The sequence below is a fragment of the Neofelis nebulosa genome, chromosome 14 (assembly GCF_028018385.1).
Source record: "Neofelis nebulosa isolate mNeoNeb1 chromosome 14, mNeoNeb1.pri, whole genome shotgun sequence".
NCBI classification, from domain to species: Eukaryota; Metazoa; Chordata; class Mammalia; order Carnivora; family Felidae; genus Neofelis; species Neofelis nebulosa.
Window position 1 is genome coordinate 309,704 of NC_080795.1, and position 14,343 is coordinate 324,046.

The window sequence follows — 14,343 nt, forward strand, 5'->3', positions numbered from 1 at the left end:
AAGCTTACCTAAGTAACTTTGTAAAGCAGTCTTGGGTGAAATTCTATAAGGCTAAAGACAAAAAACTATATACAAGCATGTTATTCTAGTTGGTAAATTTGTTTCTCATAGCTTCATGGCTTAGCAGTTTTGAAAGCACGTTGCATATGTACTGTTGTTTGAACAAATAAGTAAATATATATCACAATGTAGAAATTGAGAGCCAGGGAAGAATGAAGTTACAGATAAGCAATGGGAAATACTAAAATGAATTCTGTGGTGCTGTATTGGAGTTCAGTCTATCAGTGTGAACTTATGTGCTTTATATACACACACATATACCTATATACGTACAGGTAGACATATTTAAGCAAGCAATGTACAAATAAATGTATGCTTACTTTCCTATGTCTGTCCACTGAGGGGGCGTAGAAGCAGTGAGCAACAAGCACACTTAGTGCCTAGCTCTTGGATTCCAAAAGCATACTCCAGTGAATCAAACGAGGGCTCCTTGGTAAAATGGAGCTGTGACCATGGCAGAGAAAATATAAAAAATGCCTGACACATCTTGTATTATCAGGAAATAAGGAAGTGTTCAGAAAACGTTGGGAGGGGAAGATCCAAAGGAGCCATTTAATCTGAAAGTGTTTTGTGGGGCCAAAGCTGGAATGATTGGAGCAATGAAATAAAGAATGATAATATTGGATTATAACCCACAAAATAAAATAAATATCCATGAATACATATTGATACAGGTACATGATTGGATAAATTAACAGTAAAAAAACCCAGCTTTTCCTTAGAGAAGAATTCCAACAAATGTAGAAGGAATGAAGGAAATAGAAAATCATCCTTTAGTTTATGACAGTAATAATTGCTGAAGGCAAGATCCATCAATGAGTGTTAAAATTAATGAGAAACAGGATATATTTGTATGACTTTGAAATATTTTCCCTCCAAATATGTGTTAATTACACAGGTCTGAGGCCTGTAGAAGTAGTAAAGAAGTAAGACTGAAAACTAAGTTGTTTAAGGGTGAAAAAAACCAAACGTTTGTCATTTTGTTAGTTACTTCGTGTAGACTGCTGACAGTTTTGTGGTTTCAGTCTTGTTCACTCTGAACACACTAGGACATGGGTAGCTTTCCCCCAAAGTATGAGGTGAGTGTGGACTGCTTTTAGCCAAGGATGAGAGTCAGCTATCCTAGTGGTATACTGGATGGCATTTTTGGAGAGCTGGATTTTGGAGCAGGAGAAAAGGAGGATGGCAAAAATTAAAGAAAAAGACTAATTTTTTTTTTCACAGAGAAAGTGTATAGACTCCCTGCCAAATTGTGTTTCAGTTGCATCTTGCCTTTGCAGGTGATTTAACATAACCTGTTTGGGAATGACGTAACTTTACTACTCTTACCTGTTTTGACTACATCGCGTGAGAGAAAGAACTGTGGCCCACATCTTTCTGCAGGGCTTTTTGCGGAAGTGACTCAATACATTGTTTCTGGATTTACTTGCTGTCCCTCCCTAATATGCCAGCTCAGTGTGCTTTGGAATTTTCCAGGTACGTTATTAGAGGATGAAGTGCAGGAGGAAGGCCAGAGCATGGGTTCGTTGTGGTTGGGGGAGGGTTCCAGTGATTGTCCAGGGAAACACTGAAAGTGACCCAAATGGAGTAAGGATAAAACAGTTACCTGAAATAAATACGTACCAAACACTGAAAATTGCTAATCATATTTAAGTATCTTTTATGATTATATTTAAAAATTTATGAATTTAAAAATCATAATTTTATGATTATATTTAAAAGTTAAATTATATTTAAAAAATTATATTTAAAATGTAAGCTGAGGTTCTTTTTAGCATGCATGGATCTCAGCACCTTTTTTTTGTGTGTGCCTGTGTCAGGAACACAGTGTTCTGTTAAGTCATTCAGTGATGAAAATTGCTGTCTTGCTGCCAGCCAGGGCCAAGTTCATTCAGATAAGTTTCAATGTAGGTTCTGAACAGAGTGAGGAATGCTCCTCTTGTCTTTGCATGTTAGGTGAATCTGGAGAATTGTTTTATTTTTCAGGGATATGGTTTTTTTGTTTTAAGACTTCAGATTGCAAACAGTGCTTGATACTGATAGCACTGAAATACCACGACTCACCTAACCATACCAGACAAGTATATACTACACACTATATGGACTCTGCTGTGTCATTTAAGGTATTCGGTTTTACCACCGAAGAAAACATATATTCAGAAAGTGCTTTTCTCAGTCACATATATGAATTAAAAATTAGGAAAGGTGGATTAAGAAGCAGGAAAAATGCAGTGCCTGATAACAGATGTATATCATCAAGATATATTAAAAGTATTTTATTCATTTCTTCATTTATTGGAAGGAATGGTTCTTTCTCATTATTTTTCTCATTTACTATCTGTTTTCCAATCACAGAAATGCATTCACTCTGTTGTGTTCAGTATGCAGTAAGTATATAGGAAGCTAAAGATTAGAACAGTTTTGCACGAAAATTATACATATTTAATCTAATTTTTTCCCCAAATATTTAATTTGCATATGTGTAAATGAGTGAACAAACATATCTTGCCGTATAACTAGCTCATTAGATCATCAGAAGATAACTTTTTTCCTATTCATTGCAACATGTAACCAAGGTGATTAGTTTGTGTGGATACTGATGAAGGTTTTAAAGAAGGCCTTAGTGTCTGTTGGAATATGTGATTTCTTCGCTAATGTCTGATAATGTTTCTTTTTTTGTGATTAATCACTGTCTTTCTTATTCATTAATGCTTTTCTAAAATCTGGCAGGATGCCTGTCCTCAGCTGCTCACTGTGTACTCATCATAACCTGGCTAGTCAGTGGGTAATGGTCATAGGTCAGAGTTGTAATGATGGAACAGTTAGGTCTGGGAACCTATTCTATAGTATAAAAAATACATAAAGCAAATAAATCATAAACATATACTTTTACAGACACATATTAAGTATTTAAAACCAAACATGTTATCAAAAAGCTATAAAATGAACATTTCTTTGGGGCATTGTTTTGCAATGGGTTATGTTGGCTGGGCTTCCAGTGAAGCTTGAATAGAAGAAATTTTTTTGCCCGTTAAGTCTTCCTTTGGCAAAAATAGTCATTTATTGTACTTTTAAGTACCTCCGAACAACATTAAATATTTTTTATGTAGATTGAATATGCGCGAATTTCTCAGAAAATCTTAGAGTGGTAAATATTGGAAAGAGTATATTACTGCCTTCCTCTCCTTCCTTATGAGACACAGTGTAGTTGTTAGTTGAGAGTTAGGATTTGGGTATTTCATCACCCTAGTACTCTTCCTGCTTCCACAGTGCACTTTGTCATAGCTTCCAGTGATCATTGCTCTACCTGCCTTTCTTCCCAGCTAGGCTGCAGGTTTCTTATGGCCTAGCATCGTCATGGATAAGTGAATAAATAAGTGAGGTAGAGGCAAGGCTTGCAGATCGATAGTGGCAGTGATTTTTTTAAGACTTATATACTCATGAGTTAAATACCTACATACATGGTGAAAGCATACATAACTAAATGTACCTAAATATTCAAGTCTTATGGAAATAGAATTGGTGATATTATATTTTTTATTCTATATTCCTTTAAATTTCTCTACTTTTATCATAATTTTATGCCTGTAATGAGGATGATCCCTTACTTTACAAAGTAAAGGGATTGAAGTTGCTATCATGGGCACATAATTTGTCATTTAGTGACAGCTTCTTCTGAGTGTCCATCAATACACAATTGAGAATACTTAAAATATGCATCCTGATATAATAAGAATTTTCAACCATGAGAAAAATTAACTGGAAAAAGATTCTGTACCCAATTAGGAAAAATAGTTAAAGAAATGAGTGTGTAATAAGCATGCATGATCACATGGCTCAGTGATTTGAAAACCTATTACAGGGTTTTATGTAATAATTAAATTTTAAGTAGACTGCTCATTAACAAAGCTAACGTATCCCGTGGGTTGAATGTGTGATTATGATCTGTATAACTTATATTTCCAGAAAAAAATTTTTTGATGAAAAACATTACTGAACAAACAACACATTTGTCGTGGGCAGCAGCATAAAGCCCTAGAAAATTTTGGATGCTAAACTTCAGTTTTAAAAACTTATATTTTGTGTAAGCGTGCTGCAGAATCTATTTTACGTCTATTTTGTCATTCAGTTTTCACAGTGACCCTGTTGAGATGAGTATTACTGTCTTCATTTTGCCTCTTGGATAACATGGCTATATCCCAAGTTAAAAACTTGCCTGGCATATTACTCTGCTGGTAAGGGGCAGATGAGAACAACGGATGGAATCTTTGAATTAGATCATAAAAGAAGAAGCATCTCCTGTGTTCTACTAGTCAGTTTAAGTTGAGTGCTCATGTAAAAGGTTTTGAATTCTTAAATAAATAGGAAATTAAGGAATAGGGGGGAAAGTATGAATTTATCAACCAAGCTTCTAAGAGACACATTAAATTTTCTATCTTCATCTTTTACTTAGACTCTTCCATCCAAATTTCTGGCCCTTGGCACATTTTGCTATTTGGATCTAAGGGAGGGAAAATCATCCACCATGGTTCCATGTCCTAACACCCATTCCCTCGCTATGTGTCAAAACTGGCTGTGCTTATCTTGCCTGTGTGGGAGACAGTGCTGTGTTCTGCTCAGTGTATATCTGGTAGTTTTTCAAGACATCCCACTTGGTTCTAGGGTATCTACCTGAAAGAATGACCGAAGTTGAGGGGTTTAGGAAGGTCAAGAGAAGGAGGAAATTTGCTTAAGTCAAATTTCTTTTATTTTTTCTTCATCATTTCACGGTGGTTATGGATTACATTCTTTCTGTAGTATCAAGATAGCATTTCTTTCTTACCATACAATTTCTGGTTCTTTTATTTTATTGAGCTGAACGTCTAAGAAGGAATGCAAATTGAGCCTCAAACACATTTCCATATATATGTGCTTTTATTTTGTTTTTCACTTATAAGAAGGAAATTTGCAGTCTGGAATTTGGAATTCTGAAAAAAATGGGGAAGGAAATGAGGAGGAAGTAAAGAGAAAGAAAAGAAAGATCTCTTATGTGTTGATACAGAGTTTTAAAGGTGCATGAAAGTGAGTAAATGACATTACAGAACATTCAATATAAATATATTTATCTGTGGTTTAAGCAGATTTGTGTGTATTTAGTCACTAAAATACATGTGACTTACATGTGTTTTATTCTGATAATCTTTGTTCTCCAAAAGAAGTGACGAGTTGCCACCCTTACTTAACAAATCTGTTGACAAGTAAATTGGGCTTTTGCCAGACCTTTTTTATGTTTTTAATTTTAAAGACATAAATATTGAGAGAATATCTTACGTTTCCCCAAAATAATTGTATATCAAAAGTGATAGCTTTAAATTGAAAGCATTAAAATACAAAGTAGCTTTCCTAAAATGCTCCCCAGAAAAGTTGTAGCGGGTAGAAAGGTGGGTGAACTAGAGGTGAAGGAGTTGAATAAGCTCAAAGTATGAAGTGGCAAAAATAGAAATAGAAGAGACAGAGGTAAAAGATAGCTCCAGGCATGGGGGCTAAGGGATAGGGGATTCTTTTGAGGATCATATATTGACATCTTTGAATCTTTGCTTATGCTGAAATATCCATCCCAAACCCTCCAGTGTAATCTTTTTCTCACCCAAATTACTGTTCTCTCCCACTTGTTTCCACAGAATTGTTTTTATAGTTAATACATCTCTATAGTCCTTGATGGTGAAGTTGTGTGTTGTAAAGCTTTGTATTTTTGAGGACTTGGCAAGTTGCCTACAGTGAGTGCACAATAAATATTAAAAAATGAAACAAATAAAATGATAGCTTTACAGTGTGCAATTACTCCTGAGTTTGGCCCATTTTCCTGTGGTGGCAGGAGACAGGACCTAACACAAATGTTCTTAATTTAATCAATCAACATTAAGATTTGAGGCTTAGAACTCCCTATACCCACCCCCAGCCCCAACAGTCTTATGAAATGAAAATGATTAAATAAAATCACTTTTTTCCCCCTGTCTGTAGTTGTCTCTAAACATGGAGTGGCATTGGTTTAGACTGTCTGATAACAATTTCTCAGGTCAAGAGCACTCACATTTTGATCCTTATATTCAGTGGGAAAAAAATTTTTTTTCAATATATGAAGTTTATTGTCAAATTGGTTTCCATACAACACCCAGTGCTCATCCCAAAAGGTGCCCTCCTCAATACCCATCACCCACCCTCCCCTCCCTCCCACCCCCCATCAACCCTCAGTTTGTTCTCAGTTTCTGACAGTCTCTTATGCTTTGGCTCTCTCCCACTCTAACCTCTTTTTTTTTTTTTTTTCTTCCCCTCCCCCATGGGTTTCTGTTAAGTTTCTCAGGATCCACATAAGAGTGAAACCATATGGTATCTGTCTTTCTCTGTATGGCTTATTTCACTTAGCATCACACTCTCCAGTTCCATCCACGTTGCTACAAAAGGCCATATTTCATTCTTTCTCATTGCCACATAGTATTCCATTGTGTATATAAACCACAATTTCTTTATCCATTCATCAGTTGATGGATCAGTGGGAAAATTTTAAAGATTTTGTGTTCCTTTCTTTTTTGTGGGTTTTTGTCCTGCCCATAGATGTTTACATTTAGAAGTTACAATGTAGGATGCACACACCTATCTTATTGAATTTTTTCTGTATTGTTAATTCATAATCATAATAAGCTTACTATAGTGTATAGCTGGAGATAATTAGCGGTAACATGTTTGTGTAATTTATTTTCATTTTAAGATACTAAGTCTAGTATGACTGGGATTTCATAGATATCTGGTGATGAGAATTAGCCACAGAGGTTTCAGACCTTCTATAAATTTTAGTGTGGTTCTATTTTATATTATTAACCATAGCACTATCACTTCTGTCCCACTCTGTTGGGACATTCTATTAGTTCCAAACCTCAACAACTTCTCTTCTTTGAAAAGCACCACAGGTCAAGGCTGTTTAGGAGTCCCAAGTCCTAGTTTTGTGTACCAGAGTACTTTGTAACGGAGCCTGAGAGAGCCTTTCTTTTTGGGTACACCTACAGGGGCAAAAATGAAAAGAGAGGTGATAAATACAGGATAGTGATTTTATGTCTCATATTTTCTGTAGTGATGAGGGTGGGGTATGCATTTGTTTTAATTATTTTTCCTATTTTCCTAGACCGTAACCACTGTAGGTAAACTTGAGATTTTGATCACGTAACATTATGCCCTATAGAGTTTATAAATGTTCTGTAATTTAGGGTGGAGATCATCCCTTCTCTGAAGAAAATACAGTCATTGTGTTTTGCGTATATCTTTTGTGCCTCAAAAATATGTCATGAATGGTGGTTCTCATTCTGGAATATACCACTAGCCTTATCCTCCCAGGGACCCTTCCTGCTCCAAAAAAATGGATCCTCAGTAACAAGCCATAACAGTGTGATCAGGATTGACTTTCATACCATATTGTATGTATATACGTATGCATATATGTAAAACTGTTTGAAAGAGGGTGGAGTGGTTCATTACTCTGTTTTACAGGAATGGAGAGACTGGCTCTCCCAGAAGACAGGCAGTAGGAATCTGGTGCTCCATTTCATTGCTCTGTGGCTAGTTATTTCTCAGTAGTCCATAGGCAGCCAAGCCAGATATCACCCTCAAACTGTAATTCTGTAAGCCTGGAGAAGTTTATTCTGCTGACCTTGTTTGTTATTGATTCATTTTAACTATTTAAGAACAAGTTCCAGGGTAGGAAGCCTGTGAATGCCTGTGGACCCAGGTGGCTGGTACAAGCCAGGAGGGTCCAGAGGGCCTCCCTGGCTGAGCACAAGGACCATGAACAAGCTGCAGTCAGCTGTTGCTTTGTAAGAATGTGATTCCAGCTTTGCCACATCCTCTCAATTTCAAGAGAAGCTGTCAATCCAGATCTGCATGTGAAATCTCCCAATTTCTACATGTAACTAGTTCAAATGAAAAATAGAAACCACATGTGAAACACTCTTTAGGGAAAAAACTAAAAACAAAGCTTTATCCACCGGTTGCTGGTTTGCATCTTGTGCTTTTTAAAAATTTATTTATTTTTTTATTTTTTGAGAGAGAGAGAGAGAGAGAGCGTGCACAAGCACAAATGGGGGAAGGACAGAGAGAGAGAGGGAGAGAGAGGATCCCAAGTGGCCTCTGTGCTCAGCGTGGTCTGACACAGAGCTTGAACCCACCATTGTGAGATCATAACCTGAGCCGAAGTCAAGAGCCAGATGCCCAACCAACTGAGCCACCAAGGTGCCCTGTCTTGTGCTTTAAAATATCTTGTGGTGCCCATCAGCCTTGTTCTTGGTACTGTCAGATCATAAACATGGCTTTGGTGTTGTTTGCGTTCATGGTAGGATAAGGCTGATTAGCCAGCATTTATTGTTTATGGTGAGGAGACATATATTTTTTTCACAATGCCCTCGTGCTTTTTAATGTTGAAAATAAGTGATGAATGGAGTGCCTGGGTGATTCAGTTGGCTAAGCTTCCAACTACAGCTCGCACGATCTCATGGTTTGTGAGTTCAAGCCCCACATTGGGCTCTCTGTTGTCAGCACAGAGCCTGCTTTGGATCCTCTGCCTCCCTCTATCTCTGCCCCTCCCCTGCTCTCTCTTTCTCTCTCAAAAAAATAAATAAAAACGTTTAAGAACAACAAAAAAAAGGTGATGAGTGATACTGATGACACTAAAAAAATACAACTGATAAATGAATGAAATGACCACAGTTACATAAAAGGAGGTATCTAAAGTACTAGTGCTGTGACCTTACACAGTTTCATAACCTCTCTGACTTCAGTTTTATCATCCCTAAAAGGGGCTAGTAATGTCTGCTATCAGAGCTCCTTGTCAAGTTCAGGTGGGGCAACATAAGGATGAAAGTGCTTGTGAATGATAAAGTATTACAGGAGTTTGTCATAGCAGTAAGTCATTTTATTAATAATTCAGTTTTTGTGGTGTAGCCACTATAGAAAACAGTAATGGAAGTTCTGTAGCCTGTAGCCTGACAGATGTGGAAGTGGAGTGCTGGGGGTGCAGTGTGGAGTGTATGTGTGCATACATGCCTGGATGAGTGTGCATGTACGTGCACACTCCTCTGATGTTGGCATAGTAGAGGCCTGCCTTGCTGGCTCAGAAAACAGCTTGTGATGTTGTGCCTGAGAGGCTGTGAAGTGAGTTGGCCTCCCTCTTTTGCATGGTACTGACAGAACTGCTTGCAGCGTTTTTAAAGACCAGCAGTGATTGTGATGTGCAGCAGGATCCAAAGCTCCCATTTCAAATGCTATTACAGCGTTAGTGGGAGTCGGACCAGTAGGTCTTCCTCTGTGCTCTGTAGTTACATGTTAGCCATATTAGATTCTTTTTTTAAGCTTTATTTTATTTATTTTGGGAAAGAGAGGGCAGGCATGCACACACAAGTTGGGGAGGAGGAGAGAGAGGGGGAGAGAATCCCAAGCAGTCTCCATGCTGTCAGTGTGGAGCCCGACTGGAGCTCAGTTTCATGAACTGTTGGATCATGATCTGAGCTGAAATCGAGAGTTGGACACTTAACCGACTGAGCTACCAAGGTGCCCCCATGTCAGGTTTATTCTATTTGTAGAATATACATTGGGTTTTCCTTTTTTTTTTTTTTTTTTAAGAAATGAAGTAGGTACACAAAAAATGTAAAAAGAAAAACACCCACAAATCTACTCAGCCTGAGAAATAAAACAATTGAGGGAAATTCAGGCTCTTTCCACCCATCTTTACCCATGTTCTTTTTTACTGGCGGGGATCGCCATTATAGACCAAATCCTGTCCCACCTTCAGGTGGTCGGCTCACATGTCTTCTTCTCTACCCAATGAGATGACAAAGCAGTGAGTTTATTGGGGGTCATGTCACAGTAAGCCCTAGGGGAATCCTATAGGCTAATTCATGTGGCAAAAAAGTAACTGTAAAGGAATTACAAGACATAGAAGCTTCAGGTAGGATTTTTTTGTTTATTTAGGTAGAAAAATATTTCGGACTCTTCACTTCTTGATTTCTCTTTTTTCCTTGTCCCCTGCCGTAGCCTCTGGCAGTGTCTCAAGAAGAACACTTGTTGGATGGCTACGTTCCATGTGCATGTTTGGAAGCATAATAGGTATTCACGTTATCCTGTAATATTTAAAAAGATACTCACTTTCTGATTTTGTTATTCAGAAGAGCAGAAACATGCTCTGTGCAGCAATTCCATGTGGGGGCTGCAGAGCTCACATTTAGTGATGAGAATGTGGTGACAAGCTACCAGAATCTGGGTGATTTACTGTACTGTCTCTCTCAGTCCTCCCCACCTCCCTTTCTCTCTCCCTCTCTCTCTCATTGGGTTAAAGGAAAATCACTCTCTTCCAGCAAAGTTCTGCAAGCTATTCAGGGGACATAAAGAAAGGTGGCTGATGTGTCGTAGAGTCTACAACATTCATTGAAAGGTAGGAATTTGTGTTCCAAGTATACTTGGATTACTATTTTGTGGAGAAGGGGGAAAGGGGGAATAAGCTCTCAGTGTCTGTTACTGCTCCTATGAAAGAATTGTTCTTCGGTTAATTATGAAATAAAACATTTGGTTTATGATAAGAGTATATTACATATTTTTCCTAGAACAGTAAGTGATCACCTTAACCCTTGTAGACTACAGCTGACCCTAGCTCCTCCCAAACTATTGCATGGCTTCTGCTTTTTTGGCCATCAAACCAAGGGTCCTGTGAGCTGAGTGTTCTTGTAGGTGCCTCTTGCTTCCTTGATCCAGACTCAGGAGCTTGAGCCTCCTGGCGGCTCTCAGTTGAAATTCACTTGAAGAGCCATTGCCATAATTGGACTAATCTGGGCTGAAGGTTATCAGAACAACCCTAGCTATTGTTCCAAGCAGTGTTCTGGTTTTACTCCTTGTTTTTCTTTTTTTTAATTGATGTATAATTGGCATATAATACTATATCACTTTCAGATACATAATGTAGTGATTTCATATTTGTATATATTGCAAAATGATCACCACAATAAGTCCAGTTAATATCTGCCAGGCAGTGTGTTTGATCTTACAGCTTCAAAGCCACTTTTGTTTTTCTTACACTTAAGGTATAGAACCTACTCCTGGATGAGGGACTAATCCACTGGTTGGCTAGGTCCACTCAGTTGTTTAATTACCAATTGGCAGGTGCCACTTTCTCTTCAGTTCACGGATAGAATTCTCATTTGGAAAATAGCCAGTCTTCCTTTGATTTCTTTCAGTTCTGACAAATCTTACACTCTATGATTTGAATTTCCAAAATTCTGTATGTTTTTCTGCAAGTCTTTTTGGTGGCATTTCCGGTAAAGCAAACCTTATTATCCAAGAATGTTTATTAAAGTGCATCTTCATCTTTAATAAGGAAGTGAGTTTATTTTATGGTCAGAGCTTGTCTTAGATCCATAAATACTTCAGAGCCTCAAGTGAGTTTCCAAGCTTTCCCTGCATGCACATAGGCAGGTAGCAAATGGATACTCTTATTAATTTGTTTTTAATTAAAAAAATATTTAATGTTTATTTTTGAGAGAGAGAGAGTGTGAGCGGGGAAGGGGCAGAGAGAGAGGGAGACACAGAATCCAAAGCAGGCCCCAGGCCCTGAGCTGTCAGCACAGAACCTGATGTGGGGCTCGAACCCACAAACTGTGAGATCATGCCCTGAGCTGAAGTCAGACACTTGACTGACTGAGCCACCTAGGTGCCCCTTGTTTTTAATTTTTTTAATTGAAATATATTCTGAGAGCTGTTGGAGGGGAGGTGGGTGGGAAGATGGGCTAAATGGGTGATGGGTATTGAGGGCACTTGTTGAGATGAGCATTGGGTGTTGTATGTAAGTGCTGAATCACTGGGTTCTACTCCTGAAACCAATACTATGTTGTATGTTAACTAATTTGAATTTAAATAAGTAAATTAAAAAAATAGAAGATAAAATGTCATATAAATGTGTACAGAAAGCAAAATTGAAAAAAAATTAAAATCAATTTCAACCAAAAAATTGAAATACATTCAACATACAGCAGTGTGTAAATTTAAGGTGTACGTGGTACTTTGATATATTACATATGTAATATGATTGCCATTGTAGCGATAGTTAGCATCTCTATAACCTTATATAATTCTCATTTCTTCTTAGAGGTTAGGATAGCTTCTAGTTTTTTAGCAAGTTTGGTGATTATAATACAATGTTGTTGTCTATTTTCACTCTACTGTACATTTCAGTCTCTAGGACTTATTTGCTACTTGTTGTAAGTTTGTACCCTTAGACAATATCTGCCTTGTCCCCCCCTCATTCCCTGGGAACCACCATTTAGTTCTCCATTTTTATGAGTTTAACATTTTTAGATTACACATATAAGTGACATCATTAAGTATTTGTTTTTCTTTGCCTGACTTATTTCACTTAGCATAATGTGCTTTAGATCTGTCCATGTGGTTGCAAATGGCAGGATTGGACAGTCTTTACAATGAGGTGGGTGCCCTTTGTGTGTGGGTGCCACCTAGGCAGAGCCCCCTGCAAGCTTCCTCCTCTGCCCTCATGCACCTGTGGCTTGTTCTCTCAGCTTGTGTCTGTGCTGTGTACATACAGCACAGCACTTGTAACTAAAGAAGGAGTCCACAAATGTTTGGGGCGTATTATTTGTATAGCTTGCTTTCTTCTGCCAGAAGACCTGTATCAGGAAAAGACATATATGCATATTTCTGGATGTATCAAGCTTCTTCTGGGCCATTGCTTTATGGACAAATTTGCCCCATTCCCACTTTGCAGAGGTAGGTTTGCCCCAGCCTCCTTAGGTATCAGGTTCATAAGGTCTGCATGCCATAGGGACAGATGGCACTCCTCACTCCTGTACCATTTACCCAGTTTCCTTCCCCCATAGGCAAACAGTATTATTAAATTCTTCCAGAAATTTAAGTAGATGCATGTGAAGATTTATTCTCCAGCCCTTTTAAACAAATGGCAGCATGCTTGTCACTTGAAGTACACGTGTAGTGTGCCCAAATCTTTTCATGGTGACACGGGAAGTCTCCCTTTTATCACCCTGGGGCAGCATTCTAGCATGTGGTGATACCCTCATCTATTTAGCCATTCTTCTGTGGGTGGACTTTCAGATCATTTCCCATCTTTTCTTAATGAAGCTGAGTTATTTACTCTTATGCACATGCCATTCTGCATGTGAAGTGTTTTTCCAAGTACCGTTCCTCTTCCTACTTTGAAATTTCCTTTACCCTGTGCCCTTAATGTCTAGAAGAAGTGGTTTATTTTCCTAGTCTGTTTTCCATATACTCCCATTACCTCCATTTAAACATTAGATAAATTGACTTGTATGCAACTCTGGACTGTTATGTGTACTACTGACTCATTCCTGTAGAGACCAGAGTGGATGGCCTACTTTATTAATCTCTATTTTAAAGACTGCTCTTCTAGGCAAGGGGAGAGAGATTATAAAAAGAGATGAAATTAAGAATGGAGATATAGATTGGATTGTGGGAGAAAACCACTGTTTGCTTAACTTCTTATGTGTGCTGCATAAGAAACTGAGGGATATGAAAAAGAATATACAGTTATCCCTTGAAGAACACAGGGGTTAGGGGCACTGAGCACCCCCCCTCCTCCTGCTCAGCTGAAAATCTGAATATAACTTTTGACTTGCTAGAACTTAACTATTAATAACCTGCTGTTGACTAGAAACCCCACTCATAACATAAGCAGTCAGTTAATACATATTTTGCATGTTATATCTATTATATATTGTATCATTACAAATTGAGCTAGAGGAAAATATATTAAAATCATGGGAAAAAGAAAATGTACTGTACCATATTAATAAAATACATGTGGACTTGCACAGTTCAGACATGAGTTGGCTATATATGTATGTGTACTTTACACACACACAGGTCTTGATAATAGCAGGGAAGGTAAATGGCCCTACTTAACAGTGGTAGGAGTGGAGTGAGACAAAGAGAACACCAGATGGCAACAGGTGTGGAGGGCTTAAGGCGACTGTGGGTGAGAGTAAGAAAAGCCTTTGTGGAGCTAACCCCCCAAGGCTGAGATGTGTCTTGCTGCGAGAGCCCTGAGCAGAGGCCTGTGGCTGGGATGAGAAAGGGAGGTGGCCAAGAGGTGGCTGTGTGCTGTGTAGTAGGATGATTGGGTTCCAAGTGAGTATGGGGCCCAAGGAATGGCTGGGTGTTGGAATGAGGGGCCACTGTGGTTCTGGAGTGGATAACACTGAATGTAGGGGGGGGGGGGGGACTTTA

The 14,343-nt window shown here is 38.3% G+C and overlaps 1 protein-coding gene and 1 long non-coding RNA gene across 9 annotated transcripts in view; one reads left to right on the forward strand and one right to left on the reverse strand.

Annotated features, from left to right (window-relative positions):
- SPIDR (scaffold protein involved in DNA repair) overlaps positions 1 to 14,343 on the forward strand; it is a 504,687-nt gene that overhangs the window by 134,894 nt on the left and 355,450 nt on the right. The window contains exons 1-2 of one of the 6 annotated variants that reach the window (XM_058698532.1): positions 7,255 to 7,505; positions 10,415 to 10,510. The exons of 3 other annotated variants lie outside the window; for them this stretch is intronic. The gene's annotated coding sequence lies outside the window, so the exon portion shown is untranslated. Of the gene's footprint in view, positions 1 to 7,254; positions 7,506 to 10,224; positions 10,511 to 14,343 lie in introns of those variants that run through there. 2 more of the 6 variants (XM_058698533.1, XM_058698534.1) reach the window with 2 other exon arrangements.
- The window catches only part of LOC131494292 (uncharacterized), a 57,343-nt gene continuing 49,317 nt past the window's right edge, over positions 6,318 to 14,343 (reverse strand). For 2 of the 3 annotated variants that reach the window (XR_009253294.1, XR_009253295.1), the window contains exon 4: positions 6,318 to 7,094. This is a non-coding gene — a long non-coding RNA (uncharacterized LOC131494292). Of the gene's footprint in view, positions 7,095 to 10,064; positions 10,200 to 14,343 lie in introns of those variants that run through there. The other variant, XR_009253296.1, reaches the window with a different exon arrangement.